Source organism: Cervus elaphus, chromosome 13 (genome assembly GCF_910594005.1).
Source record: "Cervus elaphus chromosome 13, mCerEla1.1, whole genome shotgun sequence".
Classification (NCBI taxonomy): Eukaryota; Metazoa; Chordata; class Mammalia; order Artiodactyla; family Cervidae; genus Cervus; species Cervus elaphus.
In genome coordinates this window covers 17,656,020-17,681,777 of record NC_057827.1, presented here as the reverse complement: position 1 = coordinate 17,681,777, position 25,758 = coordinate 17,656,020, and the positions used below count along the sequence as shown (strand labels likewise).

The window sequence follows — 25,758 nt, the reverse complement described above, 5'->3', positions numbered from 1 at the left end:
CTCTCGGCCGTGATGTGAGCTTTCAGAGATGTAGAGGGGAGCTGTTGCAGATTTTTCTGATGTGCTCCGCTGCCCCACTGGCCCCAGTTGTGGTCTGTTCAGGGAAGAGGTGTGTATTAATAGTTAAGTAAGAGCCATGTAACAATGTGCATTTCCAGCTGATGACTCAGAGGGTAAAAGAAACTGCCTGCAATGCAGGAGACCAGGTTTGATCCCTGGTTCGGGAAGATCCCCTGGAGAAGGGAATGGCAACTTGCTCTAAAATTCTTGTCTGGAGAATTCCATGGACAGAAGAGCCTGGTGGGCTACAGTCCATGGGGTTGCAAAGAGTGGGACACGACTGAATGACTAACACACACACACACATACACACACATGGCTTATATGATTTAGGCTGGACAAGCTAAAGTGAGAAGAGTTCAGATTCGGGATTTGGAAGAGCTGGGTCCAAGAGCTGTTCCCCGTCCATGCTAGTTGTGTGATCCCGAGCAGTGTGTTTCAGTGGCCTCACCTGTAATTATACAATCTCAGAGGGTTGTTGGCAGCCTGGACTGAATAACGAACCTGAAACCACGCTGTCCGTGACTTTTGGTTCCCACTAGCTTTTCTTTAATAACCCCTTTTCTTACTTCCGGCTATGCCGAGTCTCTGCGGCTGCGCTTGGGCTTTCTCTAGCTGCTGAGAGCAGGGCCCGCCCCTTGGTGCTGGGCGCAGGCTTCTCAGCGAGCTGGCTTCTTTTGCGGCTCCGGGTGAGTGGGCTTCAGGGACCGCAGCACGCGGGCTCAGTACTCTGGCGCACAAGCTCAGTAGATGCGATGCATGAGCTTAGTTGCCCCATGGCACAGGGAATCTTCCCAGACCAGGGATCGAACCCCTGTCCCTTGCACCGGCAGGCGGATTCCTATCCCCTGCACCACCAGGGATGTCTGTGTATGTACTTAGCCACTCAGTCATGTCCAACTCTTTGGAACCCCACGGGCTGTAGCCCTCCAGGCTCCTCTGCCCATGAGATTTTCCAGGCGAGAATACTGGACTGGGTGCCATTTCCTTCTCCAGGGGATCTTCCCGACTCAGGGATTGAACCTCTATCTCTTATGTCTCCTGCATTGGCAGGTGGGTTCTTTATCCCTACTGTCACCAGGAAAGTCTTCGTTACATCATTGGTAGTTTAGAAAAATTTCTTTTACTTTCCTGTTAATTACTGGAAATGTCTTCTTTTCCAATATATGCATTAGATGATATAAATTTCCCTGTAAACACTGCTTTTGCTGTATCCCATAAATTTTGACAAATTATATTTCCATTTTATAGCTGCTTTTACTGTCTTCTTTTTATTCTGTTTTTGTTTTTTTTGCCATTTCTTTATGTTTTGTAAAGGTGATCCTGCTTGAAATTTGTTGCAATTCCTATGCCTGAAATTTGATGTCTTTAAACAAATGTGGAAAATCTTGACCCATTATTTTCTTGTGAAATATTGCCTTTGCCCCATTTTCTCTGATGTAAATATTTGTTAGACTTCTTGCTCTATCTGCCATGTCTCAAGGTTATGTTCACAATTTCCAAACGTGTTTCTCAGTGTTGCATTTTAGATAATTTATTTGTATCTATCTTTCCATTCTCTTATTTTCCATTTGGCTGTGGCTCATTTTCTGTTGAGGTTTTAATTTCAATTGCCATGGTTTTCATTTCTAAAAGTTCTCTTTTTCAATTTTGCTTGGTTTTTTAAAAAAGTCTTTTATTTCTTGTTTATATTTCAAATTTCTCTTTTATTCCTTTAAATGTAAAATTTATATTCTTTGTCTGAAATTCTAATGTCTGAAATACTTGTGAGTCTGATTCAGCTATTATTGTGTCTGCTGATATTCACATAATGCTTTGTTTCTATGTGTCTTTTGTTATGTTTGGCGGTGAGTCGCTCATTTTCCCTGGAACACACATAGGTAATCTAAAATTTTCTAGTAGCTATGTTAAAAAGGTTAAAAGAAACAAGTGAAATTAGTTTTGATAATATATTTTATTTAACCCAATATGTCAAAATTTTATCACTTTAACATGTAGTCAATTAAAAAAAATTATTTAAGGAAATATTTATATTCTTTTTTTTTTTTTTTGGTATGGAGTCTGAAAAATTCAGTGTGTACTTTATACTTCCAGCACATCTCAATACAGACATTCACTTTACCAGAAACACTTGATCTATATTTAGGTTCACAAAATTCACAGTTGAAAAAGTAGATTCACATACCCAAGCTGTTTCAAACATACTTGAATTTTCCTACAATTAAACTGAGTATCAGTTTTTAAATTTAGTAAAATAGAGTAAAAAAATTTAGTTCCTCAGTAGCATTAGCCATATTTCAAGGGCTTGACTTCTACATATGTCTAGTGGCTATTGAATTGACTATGTAGTTTTAGAACAATTAAATTTTGCTCTTGACATTCCAGTTTAGGCATGCTTTCTAGAGTCCAGTCTTTGGCAAATATTGTATAAGTTAGACTTGTGGGTTCTCAGATCTTGGAATCTATTAAAAATATCCATGTATGGGTCCTCTTGGATTAAAGGAAATGAATTTTTGCAGGTGGGATCTGGGTGTGAGTATTTTTTAAAAACCCTTACACATGATTCTAATGGACAACCTCGATCAGCTAGGTGCCCTGGAAGATGAATTTGGGGCTAATATTGCAATATGATGCTTCTTATGGTCTGCGCAACCTATGGAAACACAGAAAGGAATCAACTGGTACCAAGTATAAGGCTTGGTACTTTTTAATGCCTCTGTCAGAACTAAAATCTTTAATTTTTTTATAATTATTTATTTTAATTGAAGGATAATTGTTTTACAATATTTAAAATCTTTTAAAATTTAGACTTGGCTAGTATTCTTACCAGTGGGAGAACTCTATCAATAAGGTTTTCAGTTGCTTTATTACTTTAGATATAAAAAAATATTTAGCCTTTTAGTCAACATTAAGTTTGCTGTGGTCTTTTGACTTCCAAGGACATGCTGTTGCTATTTTATTTAAAAATGTTTAGAGAAGCTTTCAGTTCTGTATGAATGCATCTACCCCTACTTATTTGTGAACTGTAAGATCCTAGGGAGATCTTACATGCCAAAATCACAGCACAGCTGCTTCTTGCTAACCTATATTGACATAATAGCTATCACTCTACCATGACTCACCACTGTTGATCAGCCAAATTGGTTTTAGCAACACATCTGACCTAACTTGAGTGACATCATTGTGGCTGAGCTAGTTTGGGTGAATTTCATGCAGATCTTCCTGCTCCATGTCTGAACTTGCCAACTGGTTGTTTAGATACCTGTCCTAGTTTCATTGGGCATTTGTATTACTTAATTAACTTACTATTCTTATTTCCAGAAACCTAATGATATTTTTTCATTTCACTAATGACATTTTTTCATTTCACTTATTCAATCAACAGAATTTCATGGTGCAGCTACCCGGCTCCAGGCATTATGTTAGGTCTGATTGGCAATTAGGCTTCATCTTGCATGGCAACCCTAATCATTGATAGCATGGTGTTGAAAAACATTCTGAATTTCTGCCTAGGCTCAGTGGGAAAGAAAGTCATGAGCAATTAGTCATGTCTGCCATAGACATAGGAGGAGATTCGACTGTAGCCATAGATTTGATCCCTGGGTCAAGAAGATCCCCTGGAAAAGGAAATGACAACCCACTCCAGTATTCTTGCCTGGGAAATCCCATGGACAGCGGAGCCTGGTGGGCTACAGTCCATGGGATCACAAAGAGTTGGACACAACTGAGCGTGCGCACGCGTGCACACACACACACACACACACCCACCTGAATAAAATCTCCAGTTAACCTCCTGTTTTAGTCCATTCCAGCTCTTACCATAGACCAGGTAGCTTATAAATAATAGAAATTTAATTCTTAGAGTTCTGAAGTCTGGAAGTTCAAAGTCAGACTGCCAGCATGGTGGGTTCTAGTGAAGGACCTGTTCAATGAAGGACAGTTTCTGGGTTGCAGTCTGCCAGCTTCTTGCTATGCCCTCACATGGTGGAAGGGACCTAGGGAGTTCTGTTGGTTCTGTTTTATGAGGGCACCAATCCTGTTTGTGAGGCCTCCACCCTCATGGTCTAATCACTGCTTAAAGGCCACATCACGTACTATGATCATATTGAGCTTTAGAGTTACAATACATAAATTTCGGAAGGACACAAACATTCAGACTATAGGGCTTCTTAAGGAAGACCTACCTCTCAATTCTTGATTTGAAGATGAGTTTTAAGCCTGAATTTTCTATGTACTGCAATCCCATGAGTTGCAGATTCAAGCATCTCAGAAGAGATGCCAAAGATGCTGGGTCCAGACTTCTCCCTCTTTCTCTCTCTCCTGGGAGAAAAGATGTTTCTATTCCTCCTGTGCATGTCCTGACAGGCCCTCAGGGAGCAGGCTGTGGAGAGGGCAGCAGGTCTGGCCAGCGTTGGCATGGACAGCTCAGGATCCACAGGTGAACGTGGCCAGTTGACCTCCCGTGAGTGCCAGCACAGTTATGAAGCCAGGAGACTTGCTGATTAAACTGGAAAACTGCTATTCTTAGTGGCAAGCTGTCATCCAGCCCTTTTGAAAAAGGAGAGAAACCACTCAGCCAGGGTCTAAAAATACTTAGGGACTGACAACCAGCTCTGGCCAGAACTTGGGCTCCAACCTTGTTGAGATGTACTGCGTAGAGCGAGGCATAGTGCCTCAGAAGGACCTTGCAAGATCACAGGACACATGTGTTTTGTGACCCAAATAAACAGCTTTTTTTAAAAAAAAATTTCTATCTGTGTCCCTTTTGGGCTTCCCTGGTGGCATGGTGGTAAAGAATTTGCCTGCCAATGTAGGAGACTCAGGACACCTGGGTTTGATCCCTGGAGGCTGGAAGTTAAATCCTGGAGGGTTGGGAAGATCCCCTGGAGGAGGAAATGGCAACCCACTCCAGTATTATTGCCTGGAGAGTCCCATGGACAGAGGAGCCTGGTGTTCTAGAGTCCATGGGGTCGCAAAGAGTGGGACATGACTGAGCAATCGATCATGATTGAACACACATGGCCCTTTAATTATTAATTATAGCTAAAATAAAATTTGTAAATATTTCATATTACAATGAATAATAATGATACAAGCTGCTTATATGCTAGTGTATTTCCAACATGATAGACACTGTTCTAAGCTGTTGTGTACATTATTTGATTGAGCCCCTCAGTATCCCTGTGGGGTGGGTAATAGCACCATTGCCATTTACAGATGCGAAAACTGGGTCTTAGATGTGGGGAATCTGGGTCACTCTAGGCAGCCTGAAGACAGTCTAGTATGTGGGATGGCCTGAAATTGGCCTTTGATTTCCATCCCTCCTCTTTGATGGCTATGGTTTGCTTGATATTGTTTTCCTAGGTGTTCACAAGCTGCTCTCTTTCAACATCTCCCAGGAAAATCTTGGTTATTGGACCTCTGTGGAAAAATTCTCAGTGCTTACTTGCCTTTGGGTCTCCTTGTGGAATTTATGCATCATGTTCTGTTGAGCACAGTGATCTGGTTTAATGATGCCTGTTTCAATTTGCATAGAGATGATCCTCCCCTTCCACCGACACAAATATTAGCTGCCTTACTTGTAGTATTGCTTGTGGGTTGACTCAGTGCCAACAGACACTGTTGCCTGCGAATATGTTTATAGGGTTTATCTTTATTTGAGCCTATTAATTTTCTCCTCCTGTGCATTGAGCCCTGGGCATGGTGGAATTCTCAAAGGCTTTAGGGCGATACCAACATGGGCTCAATTCTAACTCATTAGAAGCCGCGTCTGACACAGCCACTGTGCAGGCGTGATCATCTTTGTCCTTCTGCATTTGTATTTCAAGGGTTCTTGGGAGGGATGGGGGATGAATCTCAGGCTGCCATCTTGAATTGAAAGCCAACACCTCCAATCCAGTTTATTTCCTTGATTCTGATGCTTCTCACTTAACAGTTTCTGTTTTATGGTTCTCTTGTAGCTACCTCAAATTTTATGTGGATGGGGCTTGGGCACAAGTTCATAAATAAATAGTACAAACAAACAAATAAGCAAACACAAAAATGGTGACAACGATGCTTTCTTAGTTTGCAAAGACCGCCTGCCACATCTGTGTTCCTTTTCCAGCAGGAAAAGGGAGGAAAGAAGAAAGAAATGGAGAAATACTTCACTCATGCTGGTGACAGCAGTAAGTTCAAGTCTGCTTTCTGGTGTCTCCGTGTAAATAGGAGCTGAGGAGTTGAGATATAAAACAAGAAGGAGGCAATTGAGGTGGCAGATGGCATGCTGTTTGGCCTGCCTCCTGCCCTCTGGTTATTTTGCCTCGTTCTAGCATCTGGTTAGAGCCTTTGGTAACAGTGGCTTCAGCTGGTTCATCTTGCAATCCTTTGGATTATATTTTGTATAGAGGATATCGACTTAACAAGCCCAGAGGAATCAATGGTCTTTCTCTGCAAATCAGCCCAGATGAATTCTTCACCAGCTGCCTCCCTCAATGTGGGCCCATCAGCTGATCCTCAAGAGTGGGGGGGCCCAGTTAGAGACATCCCCACCAGGGAGGGGCTGGAGCTGAGAGGAGCAGGCGTATTTTCCTTGGGCCCAGCTGCAGAATACACCACAGGGCTGCCCTCTCTGGAATGCACGCTGCTGTCTGAATTTTGCCATCCACAAATGCCTCTTTGGACCAGCTCTCACCCACTCTGACCCCTTGCTTCTCAGAACTGCTTATAAACGAAGTGCCTCGGAGGTGGGCCCTGGGCGATAGCTTGGTAGAAGAGGACAGAAGCGAGGCTGGCCTGTTCTTCTCGCAGGAAGAGAGGGAACAGCACAGAAATCCAAAACCACGCTCTCTGAAGTGTTGGCCAAAAAAAGGGAAGGAATGCAGACATCTTTCATAGCCCCCAGATGTGTCAGCCGTCATAAAAATGAGTTTTTGGGTGACTTTTAGGGTGTTTTTTTCCCCCACAAAGTAGGAGAAAGTCTCCAAAATAAAAAAAAAAAATTTAATCTTAAATAGTTGATGTATCAACTGATCTCTTCCTTAGAGCAAATAGAGACAAAACATAAGAAGCACTGATTAATTCAGGACATTGAGGCAGCTTGTGAACATTAGAGTGGTTGGAAATAACCATGAGGCAATAGTCTAATACTTGGAATATCTGTTCTCTGAGCATCTTCAAGGGCCTTCTGTAAGATGAGGTCACAGGGTAGAAATGTGGCAAGTTTTGCCTCTGATACTTTATCACATTGCTGGCTCCTCTATTCCTTTTTAAAAAAGTTCCTGGTGGTTTAGGGATTCCCTGATAGCTCAGTTGGTAAAGTATCTGCCTGAAATGCAGGAGACCCTAGTTCGACTCCTGGGTTGGGAAGATTCCCTGGAGAAGGGAATGGCTACTCACTCCAGTATTCTTGGGCTTCTCCTATGGCTCAGCTGGTAAAGATTCCACCTGTAATGTGGGAGACCTGGGATTGATCCCTGGGTTGGGAAGATCCCCTTGACCTGGGATTGATCCCTGGGTTGGGAAGATCCCCTGGAGAAGGGAATGGCTACTCACTCCAGTGTTCTGGCCTGGAGAACTCCATGGACTGTATAGTCCATCAAACACGACTGCGTGACTTTCGCTCACTGGTGGCTCAGACGGTAAAGAATCTGCCTGCAATGCAGGAGACCTGCGTTCAGTCCCTGGGTTGGGAAGATTCCCTGGAGAAGGAAATGGCAACCCATTCCAGTATTCTTGCCTGGGAACTCCTGTGGACAGAAGTGCCTAACAGGCAACAGTCCATAGGGTCAAAAGGAGTTGGACACTTTCACTTTTTCTCATGTTCACTTTTGTTTTATTCAAACGCTCAAACTGTGTTTAGGAGTGAATGACAGTGTGACAAGGTGAGAGAACTTGCATTCCTAGCTCTAAGGCAGATGTGTCTTCCAAGTCTGTAGCCTGCTGCCATCAAGGAGTTGAGGGACAGAGCCAGTCACCATCACTGTTATTCCAGGATCTCAGAGGATTCCCCCGGGCACTCCATCAGTTGTGGGGACCCCAAGCCAGGAGCCTGGTGTTGGCCTCCCTGCCTCCCTCCTCCCAACCTCTCTCATCCCAAGGTCCCGGGTTCATCCTCGTCCCCATCCTCCTCACTGCAGCTCCTCTAGCTCGGGCTCCCTGTCTCCCACCAGGTGGTAGAGATAGCAACCTTGCCTGCCTCCCATAAAATTTGCACATGGCACACGGTGTGGACTTTCTGGAGTTCACAGCAGCTCTTAGTGTCACCAACTCGAACCCCTTCATGAGTTGCTAAGATGCTTGCAAATTCTGAACCTGATGTGTGTGGACCTACATGATCTGGACTCTTCTGGCTTTTTAAAAAATCTCAAGACAGCCCATGCCTCCAATCACCTCCTCCCTGCCCCCAGTCCCCATCCTCGGTTGTTTAGAATTATTTTTAGCCACTTACTAGCTGGGGGATCTTGGGGGGAGGATCAGTTCACATTCCTGTCCCTCAGCTTCCTTACTTGTAAACTGGGGATAATGGGGGTTGCCAGGGGTTGTTGAGGATAAAATAAATTAAAACAGACGTAGTGCTATGACCGGAGCCAGGGCTGCTATGTTGCAGAAATGTCATTGGATGGGCCCAGTGATAATCACCCTAGGTGAAGTAATTCAGACAAACACAAATTTCATACTATATCACTTGTGTGTGGAATCTAAAAAATGATACAAAGCAGAAATATCCTCACAGAAATTGAAAGCAAACTTAAGATTATCAAAGGAGAAAGGGAGGGGAAGAATAAACTGGGAATTTGGGATTAATAGATACATACCATTGGAAAGTTATGACCAACCTAGATAGCGTATTAAAAAGCAGAGACATTACTTTGCCAACAAAGATCTGTCTAATCAAGGCTATGGTTTTTCCAGTGGTCATGTATGGATGTGAGAGTTGGACTGTGAAGAAAGCTGAGCACAGAAGAATTGATGTTTTTGAACTGTGGTGTTGGAGAAGACTCTTCAGAGTCCCTTGGACTGCAAGGAAATCCAACCAGTCCATCCTAAAGGAGATCAGTCCTGGGTGTTCATTGGAAGGACTGATGCTGAAGCTGAAACTCCAATACTTTTGGCCACCTGATGCAGAGAGCCGACTCATTGGAAAGGACCCTGATGCTGGGAGGGATTGGGGGCAGGAGGAGAAGGGGATGACAGAGGATGAGATGGCTGGATGGCATCACCGACTTGATGGACATGGGTTTGGGTGGACTCTGGGAGTTGGTGATGGACAGGGAGGCCTGGCATGCTGCGATTTATGGGGTCACAAAGAGTTGGACACGACTGAGCGACTGAACTGACTGACTGACCATTATATATAAAATAGATAAATAGCAAGGGCCTATAACACAGGGAACAATATTGAGGAACAATAGCACAGGAACAGTATTCAATAACTTGTACCTTTAATGGAGAGGAATCTGAAAAAAGAATATACATATATATGTATAACTGAGTCACTTTGCGGCACACCTGAAACATCGTAAATCAACTATACTTTAAAAAAATACATGACACTGTTTCAAATATGTGTAAAATCTAGGCACATTAGAATGCCAGCATGTTGTTTTTCTGTAACCTTAGTAGTAAGAATAAATACCTCTATCAAAAATGGTAAAGAAATGTTGGACCTTAAACCACCTTTCACTTTCTTTAGCTCTCTCCTGTTCAGCCCAGAGGGCTCCGCTAAATGTCATGACAGCTAATTATCACCCAGAAACCCCCATCCTTACCTGGGCAGGGTCCCCTGCAAAGTGCTTTTGTAGTGCAGTGCTCAGCAATTCTGGAGAATGGGACCCCTCCCCGTTGCGACATCACCAACTGCACCCCACTCGGTCCCTGCAGCAGACTGCAAGTGTTCCGAGGACAAGGACTTTCCCAGCTACCTGAGGCCTCTTGGTAAGTACATATTGCTAATATGAATGGTCATTGGAAGGACTGATGCTGAAGCTGAAGCTGAAGCTCCAATACTTTGGCCATCACTGCAAAGAGCCAACTCATTGGAAAAGACCCTGATGCTGGGAAAGATTGAGGGCAGGAGAAGAAGGGGACGATAGGATGAGATGGTTGGATGGCATCACCAACTCAAGGGACATGAGTTTGAGCAAGCTCCGGGAGCTGCAGTCCATGGCGTCTCAAAGAGTTGGACATGACTTAGCAATTGAACAACAGCAATGTATATATATATATATAACGAGCAAAATTGGCTAGATGGGAGAGACTAGGCCAGCCTCAGGTGAACGCTTGTGAACCCTGGGAGGATCATATTTCTTTTCATTATTGGATAAATGGTTAATTCTCTTTTAACGAGCCAAAGGGAAAACAAATTTACCAAGTTGACATTTAGCAAAAGCCATTTTGACATCTAAAGATGTTCTTAGTTCTGCAACTCAGAATGACCTTACACTTGAAAATGTCACCGCAAGTTTGCTGGACTGATTAGGTTTGCCCGTTAGCTCTTGCCTCTAGATGCCTTCCCTGCCCATTTCTTTCCTCAGCTGGGGTTTCCTCCAACACACTCCAACTTTGGCTAGAATTCCATGCTCCCTGCTCTCTCCTCAGCTCAAGTTGAGCTTCTTCTGGGCTCTTGAGAGCAGCTGGGGAAATCCTCTCTGCATTTAGGTCTCCTGCGGTGGTGACTGGACATGGAGTGGTGTCCTGAGGAGGAGACAGTTTCCGCAGCCTGGACCAGCTGTGCGGCGTTGACATGGCTGAAGGCTTCCGCCATTCCAGGTGCCCATGGCTAACTAAAATGTGTGAGCTTGCTGGGAGCTAATAGTTCCAAATCTGTGTACTGCATAGGGCTATGGGAACAGATTATGGTGGGTCTTTTCCAATGCATTTGATTCGTCCATTGTCACATGAATCAGAGACGGGGAGGAAGGTGTGTAATACACTGGGCTGTTTCTCTAAAACTTACAGCTGGGACCTCCTTCTGCTGTATATATATGTGTATATATATTCTATATATAAGAATATATAATCTCTTACCTTGCCTGTCCTATAGGAATTAAAAGAAAAAAAATGCATTTTGTCACTTTCTTGTGCTACCAAAATTGAATTTAAGAATTTTTAGACATGTTTTTCCCCATCTAATTATTGATGCATGCTGTTCAATTTGCTCTAAATTAATTATGTAAGAAAAGCATGATTCATCCACAAAGACACTCAGTAATTGCATAGTTGATCATACTTGGTTGAGAAACACAATTTTAAAATGTAAATGGAAATTTAATTATGCGTTAGCATTGAAAATAGGCAAGACCTGCTTTTGTGACCTCACATTTGGAATTCTTGCATTTTGACTGAAAAAATTCAACTGATTAATTTTGAGTTTTATTTCTAAATATTGACATAAAAGAGGAGAACAGGTCACTTGCCATTATTTATTTAAACTGTCCCATTGGTGGAGTGGATAGCTTCATTCCCAGTAAAGGAAGAAGCATGCATTTAATTCTCATTATAGCTTTCTTACTTTAACATTGGCTTCTGGAATGCTGGAGATAGCCTGAAGGGCTACTAAGGCTTTTGACTAAATACATGAAATTTAGAGATTAGGCTCAGAAAATATAGGAGTGATTTGGCAGAATTATCATTTCTTAAAATATTTTTTTGATGTGGACCATTTTTAAAGTCTTTATTAAATTTGCTGCAATATTGCTTCTCTTCTATGTTGTGGCTTTTTGGCCGCAAGGCGTGTGGGATCTTAGCTTCCTGACCAGATGCTGAACCCACACCCCCTTCAGTGGAAAGTGAAGTCTTAACCACTGGACCACCAGGGAAGTCCCAGACTTATCGTTTTTAAGCTTCTTGTGTGGGAGGCAGCTTCTAAGATGATTCCTTCTTCTTGAGTGTGGGCTGAACCTGGTGAAACTGATGGGATACTACTTCCAAGGACAGGTTGTAAGGGACTGTGACTTCTCTTTTGCTCTCTCTCCGGGAGTTGGTGATGGACAGGGAGGCCTTGCATGCTGCAGTCCATGCGGTCACAAAGAGCCGGACATGACTGAGCGACTGAACTGAACTGAACTTCTCTCTTCTCACTTGCTCGCTCTGATGAACCTGGCTGCCATGTTATAAGGAAGCCTCCACACACACCCTCCAGGCAACTTCCAGCCAACAGCTGGTGAGGAACTGAAGCTCTCAGTCCAGTGCCCCATGCGGAGTGGAATCCTGCTGAAAACCATGGAGTGAGCTTGGAAATGGATCTTGTCCCAGTCAAGCCTTAGATGTCTGCAGCCCCCCTCAACACCTTGATTGTAGCTTGTGAGACCTCGTGAGCCAGAGGACTCAGCTAAACTGTGCCCAGATTCTAGAGTCACAGATATAATGTGACGTATTTCATGTTTTTATTTTAATCCACTAAGGTTTAGAGTAATGTGTTATGCTGCAATGGGTAAGTAACACATCATTGATCAGAAGTGTATTAATGTGTCTTTTGTTACCTGAATGCTATTGACTAGAGTGTCTCAATATATATACTGAAGTGTTCACTTACATAACAAATCATTGGCTACAGGTGTCAGTTTCTGCAAAAATCCCCTGGTCAATAAAGAGTTAAAATACTTTTTTACTTGCTTGTTGATTTCTACATCACTGTTTCTTATGCTTCTGGCCTTTAACCAGTGGTGACACATTAAGTGAAATCTGGTATACGTGGCATAGAAATACAACAAGGTTATTCAGAACCAACCTGGGCAGCTGAGCCTCAAGTCACCCAAAGGTCTGAATCATGAATGTGCCCATCTGCCCTCTCAAATAATCGCCCTAAAATTAGACAAAGAGGTTCTCAAGCAGTTTTGTTTGTCTTAAAGAGAAAACAAATTTATTTCCTTTGTTGATTTTAAGATGCCATTGCCAACTTTTGTGATGTGATCCTAGGTGATGGCTAAGGGGAAAAAAGAGCATCCATGGGGCAGCCAGGAAGAGAGAACGTGTCCAGCACCCTAGAGGAGGTTTTGACAGCCAGGACCAGAGGTAGAAAATAGCCCCTCTGCTCACAATTGATTGGCCAAAAGTAAGTCTCATGACCATGTCACACTGCAAGGAATGCTGGGAAATATAACCTAGCACTGTACCTGGAAGGAGGAGGAGACAGATTCTGGCAAAACATAGCCTGTCTGCCAAAATAATTAACTCTTACGAAGTTAAATTGAGCCTCTATGATGTACAGGGGCTTCTCTGGTGGTTCAGTGGTAAAGAATCTGCCTGCCAATCCAGGAGATACAGGAGATGCGGGTTCAGTCCCTGGGTCAGGAAGATCCCCTGGAGGATGAAGTGGCAACTCACTCCAGTATTTGAAAAATCCTATGGACAGAGGAGCCTGGCCAAGTATAGTCCATGGGGTCCCAAAGAGTCTGACACAACTGAGCAACTGGACACACACATGATACACAGATACCATACTAAGCATTATAGATACACATGAGGTAGAAAAGAGTGGTCCTTGTTCACAAAGACATCACAGTCTAGCTGGAGGAATCTGTTGATGAAAAGTGGTTTGGAAATCAAGCCTTATGCCAGCTTCCACCATCCCCATGTGAAAAACAGTAGCAGCTACAGAGTGTTCTGTTCATGGGCTGAACAGTACACGTTCATCCTGTGGAAGTTTCATCCCCAATGCCAGGGGGCCACAAAACCACTCATCTGAAGACTCTCTTTGTTAGCAACTATGTGCATGACAAAACCTCCCCCTCCCCTGGGGCAGTGTCTGTGACTGTGAACTTGCAAGTGACATGTGTGGGAACCAATTTGGCTAGTGGTCTGAAACTCCAGTGACCGCTACTTGTAAGAATAATGTTTCCTAAGGTAGTTTTCAACATTTTTGCCAGAAACTGGGAAATCAGGGTGTAAACTGGAGCAAGATCTTTGGAAACATGATTTCGGACTGTAGACTGAACTTGAAAATATATGTAACCTGTGACTCAGCAGTGTTCTCCTTCCTACCTTGGGAAATAGTTTGATCATGTTCGCGAGCATAAGAATGTTCGTTACAGAGCTGTCTGTACTAGTGAAAAACTGACAACAGCACAAATGTCCATAAATGATAGAATAAAGTATGTTGCTAACAAAGAGAGTCTTCAGGTGAGCGGTTTTGTGGCCCCCTGGCATTGGGGATGAAACTTCCACAGGATGAACGTGTACTGTTCAGCCCATGAACAGAACACTCTGTAGCTGCTACTGTTTTTCACATGGGGATGGTGGAAGCTGGCATAAGGCTTGATTTCCAAACCACTTTTCATCAACAGATTCCTCCAGCTGTGTAATATAATGGAATATTACACAGCAGTGAACATGAATAATTTATAGCTTCTTGCATTAATATGAATGAATCTCAAAAATATAACGTTGAGTGCAAAACACAAGTCATACAGGTGACTTCAGTGAAGTTCAAAAACATCCCAAACTAAGCAATATGCCCCTTAGGGATGTGTATACCGTGCTGGTGATTCAAGATAGCTATTACATCCTTGTGCTCTGAGAGGGGGCAGGCAAGGGAGTGGCGTGGAGGGGTTGAGCTTGCCTTATTCAGTCTTTCTGCCTGTTCCTGCCCTTTTATCATCGGAAAAATGAATGACCTTGGCCCCACCTGTCCCTGCAGCGTCTCAAGCTAAACTTGGCATGATAGTGAAGGCCCGGCCAAAGCTGAGAGGGTGCAAGGATGAAAGGACAGAGAAAGAGAGAGGAGAAGAAGAAGAAAAGAAAGGGGAAGAAGAAGGAGGAGGAGGAGACGAGGAGGAAGAAGGGGAGGGATCGGGGAGGGAAAGTTAGAGGGAGAAAGAAAGACAATGAACATGTGTGTGGAGGGTAATACATTTTAAGAATGGAAGACAGAATCAGGTTTTCTGACCCCACTTACATGTTCAAAAAATGCATATGTGGACTAGACATCTATTGAACAATTTTATAGCCCTTTCACTGTACAAAACAATTCCTTAGATTTCATGTCATTTCATCCTCACAGCAGCCTCACAAGTGCATGCGGTCATTCCCATTTTCCTTATTTGGAGTGTAAAACTCAAGGAGGTTAAGAGATTTACCCAAGGTCATCATGGTGGGAATGGGAACTTTGGTGTTCAATCTAAAATGTATAGATGCAGAAGTTCAGGGAATATGCTTGGAAAAATCTCGTGGGAAATACCTTCACTGAAGCCTTGTCCCTTTGAATACTGCCATCTCAGCCTGGCAATTCCCCTTCTCCATTTTAATTTGTGATTTTTGCTCCAGGGCACATCATGTGAAGGGCAAATAAAGCGCTAGCAGTGTTCTCCCTGCATTGACTCTGGAGGCCTGCTCCTTTGAGCAGGTGGCTTGGTACATGCAGATGTGGTGAGTTTATACATCTGGCAAGCATTAGTTAGTGGGCAGCACATGCTATTTCACAGCCCTAATGAAATCTGGGTCTGCTGCATTTTAATAAACCATCCAAGGAAGCAAGATTCCTGGCATTCTGTTGGCCAGCAAGGGTCTGGAAGAAATAGAAAAATTTCTATCATCACGATGGATTCAGTTATTTTCATCTTGTACAAAGTTACTCCAGGTTGAAAGGCTGGACAAGATAGCTCTTGATTAAATGAAAACTGTGTCTGACTAGTACATAAATTATGTAGTGGAGAAACAGAAAAATCAGTGTGCTTTTATTAGCTCAGTCCCCATCATGGTTTAACTCAGACCGAGAAGCTTGTCTGCCTTGAAAGTTTGTTAACAGCTCCATGGCTGACACATTTCTTTGAAGGAATACTGGGGTTAGAGATTGAGTTCTAGTGATGGGCATTAGCTCTTCTGAGCTTCCCAGATGGCGCTAGTGCTAAAGAACCCACCTGCCAGTGCAGGAGACTCAGGTTCGATCCCTAGGTCGGGAAGATCCCCTGCAGGACGGCATGGCAACCCCCTCCAGTATTCTTGCCTGGAGAATCCCATGGACAGAGGAGCCTGGCAGGCTGCAGTCCATGGGGTCACAGAGAGTCAGACACAACAGCGACTAAGCACTCATTAGCTGTCCTGGATATTGCTATTTTCATCTTTGCAGTTGTACTGCTTTATTTTGTGTTTATTAACCCATTGGTTCTGCTCTGACCACATTCATACCCAAAGGTCCTTTTTTATATCTCTTGGCTTGTTTGTTTGATTTGTAAACCCATGAATTGCCTTCCTCATCCTCACCCATCCATTCCATGTTCCTAGACATACATTATTAAATGTACAGTTCCTCTTTTCCCCAGGAGTCAGTAGCCTAGCTACTTGAAATGGGGAGGACAATGAAGTCAGATGGAATTAACTGCATTTTTTGTTCTCCTGGGAACTTAAATTTAGAAAGGAGTAGTAGTAAATAATGCAGTTCAATAAATATCTCTGGTTCTCCTTCTTACATGGTAGGACTGTATTTCTTGGCTCAATTGTGGTTGGACAGAGCCTTTGAATAGTTCCGACCAAGGAGCTGTGAGCAGAACTGACATGGGTTTTTTTTCAAGGATGAGCAAGACTCCTAAAAGTCTTTTCCCCTTTTCCTCTTTGGCATGGCAACCTGCTGGAGCTCCACACCAACTCTGATGAACAGATCCCCTACCAGTACACCATGGACTATAAAATAAGTGAGAAATGGAACTTTATTTCTCAGAGAACAAACTTATAGCTACTAGGCGGTAAGTGAGGAGAGGAGGGATAGATTGAGAGTTTGGAATTGACATGTACACGCTGCTGATTTTAAAAATAACCAACGAGGACCTACTGTATAGCTCAGGGAACTCTGCTCAGTATTTTGTAATAACCTAAATGGGGAAAGAATTTGAAAAAGAATAGATACATACACATGTACAGCTGAATCACTTTGTTGTGTACCTGAAACTAACACAGCACTGTTAATCAATTATACTCCAGTATAAAACAAAAATTAAAAAAACTAAAAAAATAAATAAAAGCCATTGAAGTGAAATTGTTTGTTACTAGTTTATACTAGTAATAATCTATACTGACTGATCCAGAGGGAGAGAAAAAAATTTGGGTAAGAAAGAAAAGGAAGAGAGGCTAGGAAGTTTGGGATTGATATATACACACTGCTATATTTAAAATGGATAACCAATAAGAGCATATGGAACTCTGCTCAATGTCATATAAAAACCTAAATGGGAAAATGTGTAACTGAATCCACTTTGCTATACACCGAAAGCTACCACAACATTGTTCATCAACTCTGTGTGTGTGTTTCAGTCGTTTCTGACTCTGTGTGACCCCATGGACTGTAGCCCGCCAGGCTCCTCTGTCCATGGGATTCTTTAGCAAGAGTACTGCAGTGGGTTACCATGCCCCCTCAAGGGGATCTTCCCAACCCAGGGATTGAACACACGTCTCTTAGGTCTCTGGCATTGTCAGGCGGGTTTTACACCATTAGTGTCAACTGGGAAGCCGCTTAATCAACTGTACTTTAATATAAAATTAAAAGTTTTTTAAGAAAGGAAAGAAAATCAAGGAGAGAGTACTTTCTATGTCTGTGAGCTAGGCTTGTAATATGTGATCTTAGGAGTTGTGGTTGTTCATTAGTTGTCCATTCACACAGTATGTAAACTTTTGAGTCTGGTTTCTTTCATTGAGCATGATGCATTTGAAATTAATATATGCCTTTGCAAGTATCAATAGTTTGCTTCTTTTTATTGCTAATTCAGAATAAGTAGCTGACAAAGCTACCCCACAGGAAGCTCACCATCACTGCATGTTCAAATTTTGTACCCTAACTGCTTGCAACCCCAAGATAACATTGATACCTTATTTTGCTGTTGGCAGAAAAGAGATGTAAAGTTCTTAATTTAAAAGAAAAAACCCCAGGAATGCAGAGGTTTCTGGGTAATGCATGAAGCCCTGGAAAGAACCTGTCATCTCCCAAAAGGTCACGAAGATCAGTTAACGTTACCAAAGTATGTCTCAAAACTGCAACACACATGCTCATGTGTGTAAGGGGTTATTTGACGCTCTCAGTGTATTTGCTGGCTCAACAGACTCAAGTGTTTGGAATATATGCTTAATAACGTTTTTATTTAAAAAATAAACTGAAAAGTACTTACAGAAAAGCACACAGATCACAAATGCACACACCACTGAGTTTTCAAAAACAGACCACACCTTTGTAACGGAACTTAGATCAAGAAGTAGTACCTGCTTCCTCAAGGGTCACCATTTACCCTGACTCCGAACACTGGAGATTAGTGTTGCCTGTGTTTATACTTTAAATGAGTGAAAGCACACGTGATGTGTGCCTAATTCTTTCACTCAGCACTGATTGTGGGATTTATCCACGTTCTGAATGTAGTTGCTCATCCTTAATTTACAATTTACAATTTGTAAATCCTTAATTTACAATCCTTAATTTACAATTTCATTGTGTGACTTCCCTGGTGGGTCAAACGGTAGCCTGCCTGCAATGCAGGAGGCCTGAGCTTGATCCCTGGGTCAGGAAGATCCCCTGGAGACCCATTCCAGAATTCTTGCCTGGGAAATCCCATGAGCGTGACGGGCTACAGTCCATGGGGTCATAGTCAGACAGGACTAAGCGACTAACACTTTCACTTTCATTTAAAAAGTCTTTATTGAATTTGTTACAATATTGCTTCTGTTTTTATGCTTTTTGCTTTTTGGCTGAGAAGCATGTGGGATCGTAGCTCCCAGACTAGAGACTGAACCCACACCCCCAACTGGAAGGTGACGTCTTAACTACTGGACCACCAGGGAAGTTCTGCTTTGTTTTCTTGAATAGACCCTTTCATTGTCATATAATGTCCCTTCTCATCTCTGGTACTTGTTGTGAAATCTTCTTTCCCTGAGATTAAAATAGTCACTTACCAATTTCTTCTGATTAGTGTTCGTATCATACATCTTTTTCCATTTGTTTACTGTTAACTCATCTGTATCATTATTTTTAAAGTGGGTTTCTTATAGATAGCATATAATGAGCCTTTAAAAATCTTTCCTAAATCCCAGCCGATAATTTCTGACTTTTAATCAGTGTGTTTAAGCCACTTAAATTAATTATTGATATGGTTGAATTTAGGCTGCCCTGTTATTTGTTTTCATTCCTCTACTTCATCTCTCCTGCTTTCTTTGGGTTGAGTATTTTTTAGCCTTTTATTAAATTTTTCCTATTAACTTTTGGGTTTCTCTCTCTTGGCGTAGATTTCTTTAGTGTTGCTCTGGGGATAATAATTACATATGAATTTTTACAGTCTAATTAGCCTAATTTTACAGCCTAATTAGTCAAGTAGAGTGTGGAACCCTCACAACCAATTAAGTCCCTTTCACCTCTGTCACTTTAAGTTTAGTTGTTACTTGTATTATATTTACATACAGTGAAAACCTCACTAGACAATACTGTAATTTTTGCTTTTAATAGTCATAAATATTTTAAAAACTTAAGAGGAGAGAAATAGTGCAATATGCTATGCAGCTATTTATCATTTCTGTTGGTTTTCCTTCCTTATGAAATTCTACATTTCCCTTGGTATCACTTTTCTGTGGAAACAGCGTCTTTTACCATTTCTTTTTGAGTAAGTCTGCTAACAATGATTATCTCACTTTTCCTTCATCTAAGAGCATCTTTATTTTACACTTATTTCTGAAGGATATCTTCACATAGAGAATTATGCATCAACAGTTCTTTTCTTTCAGCATGCTATGAAGATGTTCTCATTCCTTCTGATCCACATTGTTTTCGTAAATAATCTTTAGTGACTTGAATTGTTGCTCTTTTTTATGTAATATGTCATTTTTCTTTATCTTTGGTTTTCATCAAGTTGACCATAACATACCATTGGCACAGTTTTCCTTGAGTTTCTCTGATCTGGTGTTCCTTGAGATTCTTAAGTCTTAATTTATGCCTCATATTACTTGAGAAGTTTTTAGCTATGCTTTTTCAAGTATTTTCTTTTTGCACCAATTTATTTCTTCTCTTTTCTGGAACCCTAGTGACACATACGTTAATAGTTTCCTGATAAGGAATTCTAAATTCTAAATAATTCTAAATTATTTTTATATGAAAATGTGCAGCATAAGACTGCAAAGTTGTGCCTGACTTCAGACTCTACTACAAAGCCACAGTCATCAAGACAGTGTGGTACTGGTACAAAGACAGAAATATAGATCAATGGAACAGAATAGAAAGCCCAGAGATAAATCCACAAACCTATGGACACCTTATCCTCAACAAAGGAGGCAAGACTATACAGTGGAAAAAGACAACCTCTTTAACAAGTGGTGCTGGGAAAACTGGTCAACCACTTGTAAAAGAATGAAACTAGAACACTTTCTAACACCATACACAAAAATAAACTCAACGTGATTTAAAGATCTAAATGTAAGACCAGAAACTATAAAACTCCTAGAGGAGAACATAGGCAAAACACTCTTCAACATAAATCACAGCAAGATCCTCTATGACCCACCTCCCAGAATATTGGAAATAAAAGCAAAAATAAATAAGTGGGACCTAATGAAACTTAAAAGCTTTTGCACAACAAAGGAAACTATAAGCAAGGTGAAAAGACAGCCCTCAGAATGGGAGAAAATAACAGCAAACGAAGCAACAGACAAAGAATTAATCTCAAAAATATACAAGCAACTCCTGCAGCTCAATTCCAGAAAAATCAATGACCCAATCAAAAGATGGGCCAAAGAACTAAACAAACATTTCTCCAAAGAAGACATACAGATGGCTAACAAACACCTGAAAAGATGCTCAACATCACTCATTATCAGAGAAATGCAAATCAAAACCACAATGAGGTACCATTACACGCCAGTCAGAATGGCTGCTATCCAAAAGTCTACAAGCAATAAATGCTGGAGAGGGTGTGGAGAAAAGGGAACCCTCTTACACTGTTGGTGGGAATGCAAACTAGTACAACCACTATGGAGAACAGTGTGGAGATTCCTTAAAAAACTGGAAATAGAACTGCCATATGACCCAGCAATCCCACTTCTGGGCATACACACCGAGGAAACCAGATCTGAAAGAGACACGTGCACCCCAAACTTCATCGCAGCACTGTTTATAATATCCAGGACATGGAAGCAACCTAGATGCCCATCAGCAAATGAATGGATAAGAAAGCTGTGGTACAAATACACAATGGAATGTTACTCATTAAAAAGAATACATTTGAATCAGTTCTAATGAGATGGATGAAACTGGAGCCCATTATACAGTGAAGTAAGCCAGAAAGATAAACACCAATACAGTATACTAACGCATATATATGGAATTTAGAAAGATGGTAACGATAACCCTACATGCAAGACAGAAAAAGATACACAGATGTATAGAACAGAGTTTTGGACTCTGTGGGAGAAGGTGAGGGTAGGATGATCTGAGAGAATAGCATTGAAACATGTATATTATCAAGGGTGAAACAGATCACCAGCCCAGGTTGGATGCATGAGACAAGTGCTCAGGGCTGGTGCACTGGGAAGACCCAGAGGGATGGGATGGGGAGGGAGGTGGGAGGGGGGATCGGGATGGGGAACACATGTAAATCCATGGCTGATTCATGTCAATGTATGGAAAAAACCACTACAATATTGTAAAGTAATTAGCCCCCAAATAATATAAATAAATGAAAAAAAAAAATAAAACAAAAAGAAAAGATTTGATGGATCTGAATACAAATTTTCAAAAGCTATGTTCTAAAATGTTCTTTTATTAATAATATAACTTCCATTTTCAATATGGGTTCTAAAGAAAACTCATGTGCAAATGTAAAGCTGTTTTAATAAATTTCCATTGAAATCTCAAAAAAAAAAAAAGACTGCAAAGTTGGCATGAACTTTTCAGATAAAGCTTGTGTTTGAGTACATTTTGGCTCATAGGGGCTTCATCTCTCTGCTTAGACAGAAGACAAGATGGAGAAGGGACGATCCCATGGGGACAGGTCATGGGGCTAAAAAAGACCCCTGTTCATTGTGTGACAGACCGACCCTGTGAGGGTGTGCAACCCCTCTTTCCTCATGAAGAATTTTCTTTAGAGGTTCTCTGCTGCTTTCTGTTTTTGCTGATAACTGGTCCTGTCAGAAATTTTATGCAGACTTACTGATTCTAGAAAACAGTGGAAAACACCCCTGGCTGCACGAATCATGGGTGTCTCTTGGGACTGTTCCTGTCTCCACTGTAATGGTTCTGTGAGGTGGCATCCCTGGGAATTCCATTTCTCTGACATCCTTGCCTCAGGCACGAAGAGGCTCTCTTGCCATAATGATGCATTGAAATTGTGCGTTGAGACACCATTTTTGGAGGAAACTGTCATTTAATTTTACAGATGCTTCCTGTTGATGGACAGGGTCGGGGTGGAAGATGCTGAGGCCTGAGAGTGCCTTCCCACGATGGGAGCAGGATTGAGGGTCTTCTCAGCCCTGGGCCCTGGGAGCCAGTGAGACGGCCCTGGGCCCGGAAGGGTGGACGGAGCAGAGAGGAGAGAGCGAAGGAGACAGACCATGGGGTCTGCAGATGCCTGAGGGGGGCCACTCTGCAGGGATTGGATGAAAACCCGAACAAATCAGCCAAGCATTCTGCATCATCCCCTGGCTTCCAGGTGTTTTTGTGACTGGCCTCCAGGGAGAGCGTACTAACCAACGACTTTCACAACCAAGCCAGCTTATCTTGAAGCAGAGTGGATTCGTTAGGAGTATAGAATTTCCTCGTTTTCATTGAATATATTTGAAAGGATGGGGTGAGGTCAAGAGATATTTGGACCTCTTCTCAGGCTACTCTAAGCTTTGGGATATGTAGGAAAATCTTAAACTATTCTTTAAAAATTTTATTGAAGTATAGTTAACTTACAATGTTGGGTTGAATTTCTGCTGTATTGCAAAGTGACCCAGTTATGCATATATATATTCTTTGTCATATTTTTTCCATTATGGCTTGTTACAGGATGTTGAATATAGTTTCCTATGCTGTACAGTAGGACTTTATGGTTTATCCATCCTATATATAAAGGATATATATCTGCTAACCCCAAACTCCTGATCCATTCCTCTCCCACCCCCACCCCATTGGCAACCACAAGTCTGTTCTCTATATTTGTGAGTTCGTTTTATTCTTTTCTCCTAGATATGTTCATTTGTGTATGTATTTTAGGTTCCAATCTTTTATTTAATGCCCAGTATTCTAGGATCAACCAAAAACTCATTCCTGCACCCTGGATGCTGTACCTGTTCCCTGCCACGAAAGATGATCAGAGCTGAGTGAACCTCGATTTTTGCATCAGTCATTTTTGAGAGATGGTCATTTTCTCTTGTTGGGGCTGTGATTTGAAATTGGATAACCTTAAGATGTAGACCCTTGATTGTATTTAATATTTTGAGTCATTTTGTGAAATCTCCTAATATTAGGATGCAACCTTTGTCCCAAGTTTCTGTCTCTACTTGCCCTCACATCGGCTTATACTGTTATTGTTTAGAAACAATAGCTATTATGTAATACTGCTGTTGCTCTTATCGCTAGACGTCAAATAGTGCCTTCCCAAAAGCAGCCCACTTGCTGTGTTCTGGTTTTCTCTTCTTCCTCTTTTATACCTTTCATTATTTACCTGTGGTTCAGGGAGAAAGCCTCTTGAGGGTGAGGAGATGGTGCTGTCAAAACAAGAAGAGGAAAACCCTATCCTCCTTTAATTTAATGTTTCTTTATTGTGGAAATGCTTCTGCTGAAAGCTGCCAAGAATCAAAAAAGGCTGAGGGAGGTGGGGAGGAGCCCAATCTCCAGACAAGGCAGGGAAATACAGCCACAGGATAAGGAAAGGAAAATGAGATTCCTGGGGTGGGGGGAGACCCACCTACACGTGGTTGGCGGGGATAAACCTCAGGCAAGCAGGAGTAGAACAGTTTTCCACTGTGAGTTTTCCACAGTTAGCAGTAGCCCCTCCTGTGAGGGATGAAGTAGGGATTGGCTGGTTTGGTGCCTGAGACTCTGGGCTTAGCTGTGGCCAGCAAGAAGAAGGAAAGAACCGTGACAGAAAGTGGGGGGTTCTTAGTCTTGGTCCAACATTTGGAGAGGGGCTTCCCTCATAGCTCAGTTGGTAAAGAATCCGCCTGCAATGCAGGAGACCCCGGTTCGACTCCTGGGTTGGGAAGAGCCCCTGGAGAAGGGATAGGCTCCCCACTCCAGTATTCTTGGTCTTCCCTTGTGGCTCAACTGGTAAAGAATCTGCCTGCAATGCGGGAGACCTGGGTTTGTTCATTGGGTTGGGAAGATCCCCTGGAGAAGGGAAAAGCTACCCACTCCAGTATCCTGGCCTGGAGAATTCCATAGACTATACAGTCCATGGGGTCACAAAGAGTTGGACATGACTGAGTGACTTTCACTTCACTTCAACATTTGGAGAAATGAAAAAAAAAAATTCTTGGGCTTTATTCTAGATCAACACTTCTTGAGCCCTAGTGTGCGTTAAAATTATTTGGGAATCTTGGTGAAATACAGATTCTGATTATTGAGGTCTGCAGTGGGGTCTGAAATTCTGTCTGTCTAATGAGCTCCCTGCTGACGCTGTTGCTGCTGGCTTGAGGACCCATAGTTTGAGCAGCAATGGTCTAGAACAGCTAAATCATAATCTCTTGGGGGTGGTTCCTAGTTATGGGCTTCTGAAAAGGCTCCCCAGGTTTATAGGGTTGAGACCCATTGCCTTAGAACCTTGTAAAGGATGGGAGTTCAGGAACTTGGGGACCACCACGACGAAAGCCCACCCTGCTGTGGTGGTGTGACAGATGATCCCCTCTGTGTGGAACTTGAAAGATCTCCAAGTCTGCTGGGGGAGCCAGGGACAATTCATCATACCACATGGCCTTGGTGTCTTTGGGGGAAGAGGTTCACTGTGTGGAGTCAGAATGCTCTCAGCAACGTCCACATCAAGGATCTCTGTGGTCAACAAGTCTCTTGGTGGTGGGACCTTAAGTCACAAAGCTCCCTCACTCTGGATTCTCCTAGTTACTATGATTCTCTTTTTAGAGTGATTCTGTTTGAACTTCAAAAACTTCTCTTTTACCCTCAAAATGGCACAGCCAGTTCAGTTCAGATCAGTCTCTCAGTTGTGTCTGACTCTTTGTGACCCCATGGACTGCAGCATGCCAGGCCTCCCTGTCTTTGTTAGCAAAGTAATATCCCTGCTTTTTAATATTCTAAGTTGATCATAGCTTTTCTTCCAAAGAGCAAGCATCTTTTAATTTCATGGTTGCAGTCACCATCTGCAGTGATTTTGGAGCCCAAGAAAATAAAATCTGCCCCTGTTTCTACTGTTTCCCCATCTGTTTGCCATGAAGTGATGGGACCGGATGCCATGATCTTAGTTTTTTAGGTTTCTCCAGTTCAGCTCAGTCAGTTCAGTCACTCAGTCATGTCCGACTCTTTGTGACCCCATGGACCACAGCACGCCTCCCCGTCCTTCACCATCTCCCAGAGCCTACCCAAACTCATGTCCATTGAATCAATGATGCCATCCAACCATCTCATCCTCTGTCATTCCCTTCTCCTCCTGCCTTCAATCTTTCCCAGCATCAGGGTCTTTTCAAATGAGTCAGTTCTTCGCATCAGGTGGCCAAAGTATTGGAGTTTCAGCTTCAGCATCAGTCCTTCCAATGAACACCCAGGACTGATCTCCTTTAGGATGGACTGGTTGGATCTCCTTGCAGTCCAAGGGACTCTCAAGAGTCTTC

At 42.4% G+C, this 25,758-nt stretch overlaps 1 non-coding gene across 1 annotated transcript; it reads left to right on the top strand.

The window, feature by feature from the left end:
* Positions 1-7,335: 7,335 nt before the first annotated feature.
* On the top strand, positions 7,336-7,408 carry TRNAF-GAA. Its single transcript has one exon. It is a non-coding gene; the product is annotated as a tRNA-Phe (tRNA).
* The last annotated feature ends 18,350 nt before the right edge of the window (positions 7,409-25,758 follow it).